The sequence below is a fragment of the Canis lupus genome, chromosome 6 (assembly GCF_048164855.1).
Source record: "Canis lupus baileyi chromosome 6, mCanLup2.hap1, whole genome shotgun sequence".
Classification (NCBI taxonomy): domain Eukaryota; kingdom Metazoa; phylum Chordata; class Mammalia; order Carnivora; family Canidae; genus Canis; species Canis lupus.
In genome coordinates, this window is record NC_132843.1 from 75,490,437 (window position 1) to 75,503,397 (window position 12,961).

The 12,961-nt window shown below is 39.7% G+C and overlaps 1 non-coding gene across 1 annotated transcript; it reads right to left on the minus strand.

Annotated features, from left to right (window-relative positions):
- Positions 1-3,315: 3,315 nt before the first annotated feature.
- On the minus strand, positions 3,316-3,418 carry LOC140636185 (U6 spliceosomal RNA). Its single transcript, XR_012033487.1, has one exon. It is a non-coding gene; the product is annotated as a U6 spliceosomal RNA (small nuclear RNA).
- Between the last annotated feature and the right edge of the window lie 9,543 nt (positions 3,419-12,961).

The following is a 12,961-nucleotide window of genomic DNA, read 5'->3' on the forward strand; positions in this document are numbered from 1 at the left end:
ACCTCAGGGAACTCTCCTGAGGAAGAGGAGGAGGAGCATGTGGGAAGGTGGTGATATCACTCAAGGTCTCTTTCTAGGGAAAACTATAATGAGGGAGGCAGAAAGAATTTTTTAACAAGGTCAGCTCTTCCTCTGAAAGTTGCAGAAGTCATCACAGTAGTGGCAGCAAACGCTTACACAGTGCTTACTAGTGCTTGAGGCCCTAGTCAAGAATGCTTGCTATACTCGAACTCATTTCATCTTGGGTCCGGGAGAACTTGCTCGACTGAGGCCTTTTTCAGGTGCTGGGCCCTGCTGCTAGTCTGGTATTTTGATAGCATTTTAGTTTACAAGATCTGTTTTATCATCGCATCATTCATTGATTCAGCCTACTGAGCATCTCCTATTTCCCCCACACTGAGAACACAAGTTTTTTTCTCTTAAAGAGTGAAGAGTCTAGAACAACCCATTATAGAGGGATAAGTGCTTTTCCGAAGGGCAACACATGCTGTGGGAAGATGGTGGAGAGTTACCTAATGTGAACTGAATTGTGTGGGGGTAGGGATTATCGGAGGAGGCTTCCAGGTGGTTGTGACACCTTGACTGAGTATTCAAGGAGGCATAGGAGTTGGTCAAGGAAAGGGAAGAAAAGCCATGCTAGACAGAAGCCTGAAGATGCCTGAGGAGGGCAAGTCTGGGAAACACATGTTGGTCGACATGGGCAGAGTTTGGAAGTGAGGGGGAGGCGGGTGGCAGGAGAGCATGAGGCAGGATCACAGGGTCCTCAGAGTTGATATACTTCATGAGCTTGTGTCAGAGGAGCCTCATCATGCCAGTCCCCAGCTGTCCTTCCAGCCACCCTAGCTGATGCCATGTGGAGTAAAAACAAAGTGCTCTTGCCAAGCCATGCCCAAAATTGCCACAAGCAAATAAATGATTATTGTTGTTTGAAGCCATTGTTTTTGAGTTAGTTTGGTTTTGGGGGGCAACAGACCTAAAACAATCACTTCAGAGTTGGGGCAGCTGAGGAGGAAGAGGACAGCTATGTGGGAAATGACAGACACCAATACTAGGGTCTGATACCTATTTTTTAAAGATTTATTTATTTAATTGAGAGAGAGAGAGAGAAAGTGTTCATGTGAGCAGGGTGAGGGGCAGAGAGATGGATAGAGAGAGAGATAATGCAAGAGAGAGAGAGAGGATCTCAAGCAGACTCCCAGCTGAGCAGGGAGCCCGACAAGGGGCTCAATCTCACAACCCTCAGATCACAACTTGAGTTGAAATCAAGAGGTAGATGCTTAACCCACTGAGTGACCCATATGGCCCCTATGGCCCATGGTCCCTAACTCCCAAGGTGTTAAGGCCCATATCTTGATCCCCCCAGGTACCATGTTTGTTTAGAAGCAGATATTGTTTGATGACATCTGTAAGCTAGTCAGATCAGCTAATTAATATTAGTATATGATTCCAGATGATGCTAAAGGGGTATTAGGCTCGAACTACAGAATCTTGATATAAGAACAGGGATGGTACATGATGCTAGTACCTCAATGAGTATAGACTGGTGAACTGATGTTGGCCTAAAGGGGGATTTCTAATAGCTGCCCACAGTATTCCACCCAGTCCCTTGACCTATTGATTTTAATCACCACTTGGATGGAGTTTAGGAAGCCATGCTTATCAAAGTTGCTAAAGACATGGACCTTGGGAAGTTCATGGGCATATGGAATGACAGGATGAGGATCCTGAAATATTTTGACAATCTGGAGCAGTAAATTTAATCCAGCAAGATAAAATTTAGGAGGGATAAATGTAAGACTTCATGGTTGAAGCTAAAAAGAAAATCTTCACACGTATAAAATGAAAAAGGTGTGGTCTAGCCACAGGATATATGAGAATAGCCTAAGAGTTCAGGCTTTGGGGTTAGATAGTTGTACGGTTACATTTTAGCCTCACCACTTAGTAGCGATGAGCTTTAGGAAATTAGTTAATCCTCTCGGACCCTTAGTCTTTCCTTGTAAGAATTAGAGGTAATTCATGTAAAGGGTGGTTTCTGGCACAAAGTAACTTCTCAATAGACGGCCAGCAAAAGATCTCAGTTGTTTGTAAAGGTATTGATGAGACTATGACAATCCCCAGTTCTCTATAGAATCTAGGAAAGACCTGTCCAAGAGAACTTTTCTCTGATGAAAGAAATATTCTATAATCTGTGCCATCCAATAGGATGGCCACTAGCCACATATGGCTCCTGATGTGCCTTTAATGTGCCTATTGCAACTAAGAAATGAAATTTTTCATTATAGTTGTAATTAATTTAAATTCAAATGGTCACATGAAGCTAGTGGTTACCATATTGGACAGCCCTGGGCTAGATGACGTTAAGACATGCTCATCTCTAAACCTAACTAGGATCTAGAAGGAAGGAACAATTTTCACTTGATTTCTTTCTGAAATTATAACTAAAGTGTGCAATTTAATAAGCTGTATACCTATGCCATAGGTATACACCCATCAAACCATCACCTCAGTCAAATTGTGAACATATGCAGCACCTCCAACAGTTTTCTCTTGCTCCATTGTAATCCTTCTCTCCTGTCCCTCTCACTCATGACCCCACTCCCCCTGCTGCCCAGGCAACTACTAACCTACTTTCTGACAGTATGGATTAGTTTGGGTTTGCTAGTATATAAGTAACATCACATAGTATATAGCCTTTTCTGTCTGGCTTCTTTAATTTAATATAATTCATCCATGAGAGTCATTCACAGTGTTACATGTATGAATAGTTCATTTCTTGTTATTGTTGAGTATCCATTATACAGATATATCACAATTTCTTTATTTGTTCACCTTCTAATGGACATTTGGCTGTTTCTAGTTTCAAACTATTGCAAATAAAGCTGCTATGAACATTTTGTGATGTTTTTGTATGGACATATACTTTGTTTTCTCTACGGTAAATGCCTTATAGTGAAATGGTTGGATCATATTATAAACGTCAGTTTCGTTTTATTTTATTTAATTTAAAGATTTTATTTATTTATTCATGAAAGATAGAGAGAGAGGCAGAGACATAGGCAGAGGGAGAAGCTGGCCCCTTGCAGGAAGCCTGATGTGGGATTTGATCCCAGGACCCCAAGATTACTACCTGTGCTGAAGGCAGACGCTCAACCACTGAGCCACCCAGGGGTCCCGTCAGTTTGGTTTTTTAAAGAATTTTTGGTGAAGTATCTATTCAAATCTTATGCTGTTTTTAGATTGAATTGTTTGTTTCTGTTCTGTTGTTGTTGTTTTTATAATGTGAATCTTTTACTGGCCTGTAGGCCACGACATAAAAAAATTATGGAACACTTCACAAATGTGCATGTCATCCTTGCACAAGGGCCATGCTAATCTTTTCTGTATCATTCCAATTTTAGTGTAAATGCTGCCAAAGCAAGCGCAAATTGTTTGCTTCTTAATACAAAGTTTGTATTTTCTGGATACAAGTCTTTTATTAGATATATGCTTTGCAAATATCTTATTCCAGTCTGTGCCTGGTCTTTACATTCTCTTATTAACAGTGCCGTCTGAAAAGCAGAAGCTTTTAATTTTGGCAGTCGTATTTATCAACTTGTTCTTTTGTGGATTGTGCTCTTGTCATCGTATCTTTGGAATCTTTGCTTAAGATATGATCACCAAGACTTTCTCTCATGTTTTCTTCTGGAAGTTTCATAACTTTGAGTCGTATACTTAAATCTATGATCCAGTTTTGTGTGTGATGTGTGGTAAGGATCAAAATTTATTTTTTAAAAACCGGGATATTCAACAGTTACAGCACCATTTGCTGAAAAGACCATCCCTTCTTCACCAAATGCCTTTACGTCTTTGTCAAAAATCAGTTATCCATATGCGTGCAGGTCTATTTCTAGACTCCCTATTCTGTTTCCTTGGTCTATTTATCTTTACACACTGTCTTGAGTACTATAGCCTGTGATATGTCTTGAAATCAGAACACATGAGCTCTCCAAATTTATTCTTTTTCAAAGCTGTTTCATCTATTCTCAGTCCCTTGAATTTCTTCAGAAATTTTAGAATAAGCTTGTCAAGTTCTACAAAAAATGTCTATTGGAATTTTGATTAATATTTATTGAATTTATAGATAGATTTGGGGGGAATTGCTGTATTGGTAACACTGAGTCTTCTGATCCACAAACAAAATACCTCTCTCCATTTCCTTGGATCTTCTTTAACCTCTGTCAGCAATGTTTCCTCATTTTCACTGCACAGTTTTTCATAACCTTTATCAAAGTTAAACTTACGTATTTCACATTTTTTATGCTACTGTAAATTGTAATTTTCAACTTCAATTCCTGATCGTTCATTGCTGGTATACAGAAACACGGAAGATTTTTGTACATTTAGAAAGACAATGTTTTGTGTTCTTAGTCTTGTATTCTACAGTCTTGCTTGACTCCCTTACTAGTTCCAGGAGCCTTTTTGTAGACTCTACAGAATTGTCTATGTGGACTATGAATAAGGATAGTTTTACTTCTCCCTTTCCAAACTGGATGCCTTTTATTTATTTATTTATGTTTTTGTCTTATTGCAGTGCCTAGAATCTCAAATACAATTATAAATACAGGTGGTGAGAATGAATATCCTTTGTATTGTTTCTGATATTAGGGAGAAAGAATTCAGTCTTTTTTCATTAAGTATGATGTTAGCTATAGGTTTTTCATAGATGCCCTTTAGCAAATTGAGGACATTCTTTTCTAATATAGGCATTTGGTGTTATAAATTTCAGCCTAAGTATTGCTTTAGTAGCATTCTGCAGATTCCAACATGTGGTGTTTCTGTTTTCATTCAGTTCCAAATAGTTTCTAATTTCTCTTTTGATTTCTTCTTTGATCTAAGGGGTTTTTTTAGAAGTAGATTACTTAGTTTCCAAATATTTGGAGATTCTTCAGATATCTTTTTCCAACTGAATTCTAACTTAATTCCATTGTGGTCAGACAACATGACCACAATGTGTGTGTCTGTGTGTAATTGTCAGTTTACTTTTGACTAGTGTTAGCCTGGTATATCTGTAGGCATCTTCTGTGTTTTGTTTTGTTTTTTACATTTAACTTATTTGTGTATTTAAAGTGTGTTCCTTGTGGACAGCATATACTTGGGTGTCATTTTTTTTTTTTTTTTTTGGTCCACGCTGATGAGTTCTGCCTTTTAATTGGGATGATCTACATTTCATGTGATTTTTTTTTGGTTCATTTTATTTTTATTTTTATTTTTTTAATAATAAATTTATTTTTTATTGGTGTTCAATTTGCCAACATACAGAATAACACCCAGTGCTCATCCTGTCAAGTGCCCCCCTCAGTGCCCGCCACCCAGTCACCCCCACCCCCCGCCCTCTTCCCCTTCCACCACCCCTAGTTCGTTTCCCAGAGTTAGGAGTCTTTATGTTCGGTCTCCCTTTCTGATATTTCCTACCCATTTCTTCTCCCTTCCCTTCTATTCCCTTTCACTATTATTTATATTCCCCAAATGAATGAGAACATATAATGTTTGTCCTTCTCCGATTGACTTATTTCACTCAGCATAATACCCTCCAGTTCCATCCACGTTGAAGCAAATGGTGGGTATTTGTCGTTTCTAATGGCTGAGTAATATTCCATTGTATACATAAACCACATCTTCTTTATCCATTCATCTTTCGATGGACACCAAGGCTCCTTCCACAGTTTGGCTATCGTGGCCGTTGCTGCTATAAACATTGGGGTGCAGGTGTCCCAGTGTTTCATTGCATCTGTATCTTTGGGGTAAATCCCCAACAGTGCAATTGCTGGGTTGTAGGGCAGCTCTATTTTTAACTCTTTGAGGAACCTCCACACAGTTTTCCAGAGTGGCTGCACTATTTCACATTCCCATCAACAGTGTAAGAGGGTTCCCTTTTCTCCGCATCCTCTCCAACATTTGTGGTTTCCTGCCTTGTTAATTTTCCCCATTCTCACTGGTGTGAGGTGGTATCTCATTGTGGTTTTGATGTGTATTTCCCTGATGGCAAGTGATGCGGAGCATTTTCTCATGTGTGTGTTGGCCATGTCTATGTCTTCCTCTGTGAGATTTCTGTTCATGTCTTTTGCCCATTTCATGATTGGATTGTTTGTTTCTTTGGTGTTGAGTTTAATAAGTTCTTTCAAGACAGTGTGGTGCTGGCACAAAAACAGACACATAGATCAATGGAACAGAATAGAGAATCCAGAAGTGAACCCTCAACTTTATGGTCAACTAATATTCGATAAAGGAGGAAAGACTATCCACTGGAAGAAAGACAGTCTCTTCAATAAATGGTGCTGGGAAAATCGGACATCCACATGCAGAAGAATGAGACTAGACCACTCTCTTTCACCATACTCAAAATGAATGAAAGATCTAAATGTGAGACAAGATTCCATCAAAATCCTAGAGGAGAACACAGGCAACACCCTTTTTGAACTCGGCCACAGTAACTTCTTGTAAGATACATCCACGAAGGCAAAAGAAACAAAAGCAAAAATGAACTATTGGGAATTCATCAAGATAAGAAGCTTTTGCACAGCAAAGGATACAGTCAACAAAACTAAAAGACAACCTACAGAATGGGAGAAGATATTTGCAAATGACATATCAGATAAAGGGCTAGGTTCCAAAATCTACATTTCATGTGATTATTGATATGGTTAGGTGTAAGTCCATCCTCAAGCTATTTTCTACTTGTATGATATGTTTATTAATGCTTTTTCTGCCTTCTTTTGATTTCATTGATTTTATTATTATGATTCCATTTTATCTTCTTTGTTGACTTACTACATGTAACTCTTTGTTTTGTTGTGTTAGTGGTTACCTTGAAGTTTAGTATACATCTTTCAGTCATTACAGTCTTCCTTCAAATCTGGTATCTGGTATCAGATACCACTTCATGTAAAATATAGAATTGTATAATAGCATACTTCCATTTCTCCCCTCTCAGTCTTTATGCTATTATTGCCATATTTTATCTGCACTAATGTTATGAACTCCCAAATACATTATTTTTTAAAGATTTATTTATTTATTTATGATAGGCGTTGAGAGAGAGAGAGAGAGAGGCAGAGACACAGGAAGAGGGAGAAGCAGGCTCCATGCCAGGAGCCTGACGTGGGGCTCGATCCCGGGACTCCAGGATTGCGCCCTGGGCCAAAGGCAGGCGCTAAACTGCTGAGCCACCCAGGGATTCCCCCCCAAATACATTATTGCTATTTTTTGAAAGATTTCATTTATTTATTTGAGAGAGAGCATGAGCAAAGGGAGAGGCAGAGAGAGAAGCAGACCCCCAGCTAAGCAAGGAACCCAAGGTGGGGCTTGATCCCAGGACCCCAGAATCATGCCCTGAGCCAAAGGCAGACACCTAACCGACTGAGCCACCTAGGTGCCTCACATTATTGCTGTGTTTAAATGGTTAGTGTTTAAAAAGATTCTTAAAAGAAATAATATAATCAGATACATTTATTTATGTAGTGACATTTCTAGTTCTCTTTGTTTATGGACATTCAGATTTCTACCTGGGATCATTTTTCTCCTGCCTAAAGGACTTAAGCAGTTCTTATACTGCAGGTTGTCAAGCAATGAATTCTTCGAACTTTTGTATTTCTGGAAAAGACTTTTATTTTACCTTCATTTTTGTAAGATATCTTTAGTGAGTATAGAATTCTAGATTGACACTTTTTTCCTTTTCAGTACTTTAAAGATAGCGCTCCACTATCTTCTCACTTGCATTCTTTCCAAAGAGGGATTTGTTATCATTTTTGTTGTTGTTGTGGTTGTTATCATCTTTATATTTGTTCCTCTGTACATTTTTTTTTACCTGACTGCTTCTAAGATAATGTTTTGTGGGTTTTTAAAAAAATTTTATTTATTTATTCATGAGAGACATAGAGAGAGAGGAAAAGACATAGGCAGAAGGAGAAGCAGGCTCCCTGTGGGGAGCCCAATGTGGGACTCGATCCCAGGATCCCAGGGTCATGCCCTGAGCCCAAGGCAGACACTCAACCACTGAGCCACCCAGGCATCCCCAAGATAATGTTTGATTATGGTTTGCCCTTGTGTAATTTTCTTGCTAAGACTATGTGTTCCATAGGTTTATGCTATTTCCATTTTGCCATCTAATCTCCCAAATCATGTTGGTAATTAGGTAGAACTGACTTAACCAAGAAAGCCATGTAGATAACAACAAAAAGCAGGGTATATTTTAACTCAGGATTTCAAAAGGACTCATGTGACTGAACCACCTAGTGGAAAGAGAACTCTATGCACTTTACTAGTTCACTTGGCCAGGTAAGCATTCTCAGTAGTCAAATTTTGATTGCTAATTTTCTCGTGACCGTTTTAAAACATGCTCCTGCCCCAGGTTTTTTGACATTCTTCCCACTGAGAAGTGAAATCTACATCTCCTATCCTTGAATCTGGATTCTGTGACCACTTGACTAGGGGATTGCAGCAGAAGCAACATTGTGCCAATTTCTGGGCTCAGACTTTAAGACCTTGTCAGGTTTTCTTTCTTTCTTAGGATGCTTGTTTTTAGATCCCAGCCACTCTGCCATAAGTAACCCCACACTGCCTGGAGAGGGGCCCACATGGAGAGAAGGCTCACAGCCCACCACCTTGGCTGAGCTCCCAGAGAGCCAGTACCAGCCATATGAGTAACACATTTCAAAGGTTGGTGTGCCAGCCTAGTCTAGCTGTTACAGCTAGTATGGTGAGGAACAGAAGTGATCCCTGCCCTGAACTGCAGATTTGTGAGCAAAATGAATGCTTGTTGTTTTAAGCTTCTATGTTCTTACATGATTTGTTATACAGGAATAGATCAACAGAATTTCCTCCCTAAAGAACTGAATTCTTAAACCTGTGTCTCAGACAAGTAACTTCTGCTCTAATTTACTGTGGTTTCCTCTTTTCCAACTTCTAATCTTGTATATGACCCAGGGTGTTCTGCTCTCTTTTCCTTCTGTGTCAGGATAATCCCGTTCTTCTGGAGAATTTATACAGCTATTTGTAGAAAGCACTTGTTCTTCAGATTTGTATGTGTTCAAAGTGTATTCTAATTACAGCTCTATTAACTGGATTCTTATGAAGCTCCAATTCCCTCTGATACACGCCACAGGATGTATGTGCTAATCATTATCACTTGCCAGTCTTCTAACCACACACTCTGCTTTGGCATCTATTTTCTCTGCCTAAGCAATGTTCTCTTTATGGCCGCAATGTCTACCCACGTTAGCTTTTTAAGCTCACTTTTAGTATAGGAGTCTTTATTAAAAGCTTCCACTATTTCCGCATCATTGAATCAGTTAGGATTCACTCACAAGATAAAAACCACACTGGTTGGAACGCCTGGGTGGCTCAGCGGTTGAGCGCCTGCCTTTGGCTCAGGACGTGATTCTGGAGTTCCGGGATCGAGTCCCACATTGGGCTTCCTGCAGGGAGCCTGCTTATCCTTCTCCCTGTGTCTCTGCCTCTCTCTGTATGTGTCTTTCATAAATAAATAAAGAAAATCTTTATATAAAACCTCAGTTATTTGAATAGACAGAGTTTAATACATGTTAATACATACAAAGATCCTAGCTAGATACCCATCAGTTGGGTCTGTCCATGGAAACAGAACTTAAATATCTCAACATACATAAATAGATTTATTTCAAGGAACTGATTTACACACTTGTGGGGGCTAGCAGATCTGAAATCTGTAGAGCAGGCTGGAAATTCTTCAACAAGAGCTATTGTTGCAGTCTTGAAGCAGAATTTCTTCTTTCTCCAGGAAACCTCAGTTTTTGCTCCTACAGTCTTTCACCTCAGTGGTATCCTAACAGCAACACCTGGATTAGTGTACATTAAGTAACTGGGTACTATAGACTAGCCCAGCTGACACATAAAACTAACCGTCACAGTAACCAAAGGGTTAAAAGAGAATTGTAAAATATCATGGAAGTTGCAACTGCTGAAATCTGAGGAAGCAAAACAAAGATTGAACTTATTAAAACTTAGAAACTTGGTAGATCAACCACGAGGAACTGAAACTCAGACCTCTGAGTAGGAGATATTTCTCAGCCAATGTTAATTGTCTGAGTCCAGAAGAGGAGACTAGGGGATTGGGATCTGATCTTTGAGGAAGGGCACTGGCTGGCTGTTGTTAGTGTCCCCAAGGAGACATGATGAAGCTGATTCTGCAGGTGTTAGAAAAACTGCAAACCGGATCCAGCTGCTGCTACAACATGAAAATGCTTTTGCTATGATGAGGTTTGGCTGGGGTAATACTCATAGGAACCACAAGCAGACAAAAAACCCTCAGGAAATACACAGCAAGGAGCAAACCTCATGTTCCTCTTCCAGTCTTTCTGTCTCCATCTAGTGACCCAAATGGCAGAGCCAACTGGAAAAGCAACATTGTGGCTTTCCACAATGTTCCATAAGTTCCAGCTCTAGGATCCTTGGTTCCAGCTCTAGGATCCTTGGTGCTCAAGGTCACCAAGGCTACCAGCACCAAGAAGTAATCCCAGAAGTTCTGGACTAGATGCCTGCCCACTCCTCCAGAAAAAGTAATTTTCCCATTAAAAGAAAATAGTGAGTTTGAAAGTGAGAGGCATTAAAGTAATAACTGATAGAGTCCTCTCCTTTGGCTAGTTAGCATCCATAAAGCTATGCTACAAAATTTGAACTTTGCTATTACCACAAAAACCTTTGTTTTCTCCCCCAAATGCAACTTTTCTGCATAGAAACCAAGACAGTGTTGCCTTCTTCCCAAACTCTGATCTGCAGAGTCTCAGCTTTCATTGTACCCATCTCTGAGTGGCATTGGTTATTTCTCACATGCAATTTCATCTGAATGTATGTTTCCTAAAAACCAAATTATAAAGTTAACTTCCAATAAAATTTGTAAAAATAAGAAGGATGAGAAGGAAAGAATAATAAGATAATTAATATATACAATTATATATCTATATACATATACATAATAAGCATGTAACTAGGCATGAGGCCATTATTGATGTTTACAACTTCCTTCTTTTGCTACCCATTTCATATTTCCTTTGTCTTCATCCAGCAACTCAGATGGTTGGGATTTTTTTTTATATGCTGGGGTAATCCATCTCGCCTAAGGGGTCTGAATCATCACTGGATATGCTTTGGCAGGGGTGAGTGGAAAAACTGTCATCTTCTATTAACTTCTACCATCGGCATGAAAATTCACCCTAGAGAACAACACCCTGGGTTCCAAATACAGTCCTCCCCATTGAGTCATTAATCAATATCAATCACCCCAAGAACAGAATAACTCTCTTCTTTGCCTGTTGGCTTAGTAGCATGAGGAACACAAAATGATCAGATGACAGTCTTGTCTTCCAAATCAATGAAACATTGGTGTAGGCTCTGGAAGAAGCATTTGCTTTTTGGGAATCAGGACTCCGAATGAGCAGAGCTCAAAGTCACAGGGATCAGAAGCAAAATGTCTGTGGGCTGGCGATGAGATTTATTAAAGAGAGGAGCTAGTCTACTTCTACCTATGATTCCCAGGCCCATGTAGACAGGCTTTGGGAAATACAAAGGGAGATATAGGTATAGATGATATAGATATAGATAGATATAGATATTTCCCTATGATTCCAAGTATAATCTACACCTATTGAAGAAGAACTCTCCTTTTAAGATGTAATCGCTCAACTAGTACCATACCTTCAGTAGCCCAGAAAGCCCTAAATCTTTCTACTAGGCCAGCTGCTTCTGAAGGGTAGGGTATAGGCCATACCAGTTAATCCCATGGGCATGAATCCATTGCTACACTGTTTTTGAAATGACTGCCTTGATCAGAATCAATGTTGTATACAGTATGCCATATTTTATAATCACAGATGATGCTGGCAGAAGGTTCTGGGCAGAAAAGGCACAATCCTTGTCTTCTCCAAGGGGGACAATAGTTTTCTCTTCTCCACGATACAAGGGAATAATTGAATCAAGTCACCCCAGAGGGCTGGCTGGGCCCATTAGGGAATGGTGCCATATCAGGGGCTTTTTGTCGTTGGCAAGTTAGGCATTCAGCAGCATTGCTGGTCAGAAAAACCTTGATTAGGGCAAGTCCCTGTTGTTGAGTGCACACATACCCCTATCCCTGCCATTATGGCTACTTCAGACACAGGTGCATTAAGCAAGCACTGGAATAGCTGGGGAAAGATGCTAATTGAAGTCCACAAGATGGGTCATTTTGTCGCCCCTCCAATCAACAGACTCTGAGTCTGTAACTGACTTGGGTCTAGAAATTGGATGGGAGGCCACTCAAGTCAAATTTTTGGTCACCATACTTTTTATAAGTCAAACAACATTCTAGTGGTCTATCAATTTTTTTCATTCCTACATTCACCATGATCAATTGTCCAACTAAAGATCTTAGTCTCAAAACAGTTTGATTACCACAATGTTCATGCAGCCTTTTATTGTAAATGTCCCCTTGTCTTTGGTGGTTAAGTTCTGTCATTTGGCCTCTGCTATATGGGAATTCCGTCCTTCCCCCTTGACATCTGTGAGCCCAACTCAATGAAAGTGTCTCCACTACTATCTCTGGCTTACAGAAAACAGCCACTATTACAGAGTTTTTCAGAGATGCAAGTGCTCACATCAGTGATGTATTTCTCAATGTTTTGTCCTCTGTGGCCTCTGGTTGATGTATTTAGAGGGTAGGGGTAGGTGTGCAGATCTCATGTGATAAAGTGATTTTATCATTCCTTTCTCTCTGTCTTGAATGCCTCTCCTATATCCTGTCAGGGAAGTTCTAGCATTCCAACCTTATTAAACACATACCAATACTGAGTCCAAGGTTCAGTAAGCCAACCAAGAAAGTTTTAGAGCCACTTACAGTTGCAAAAACTAACACATTAAACCCAAAATATCTAATAAATGTGCCAAATAAATTTGATCTGATCCAGTGCTATCTTCC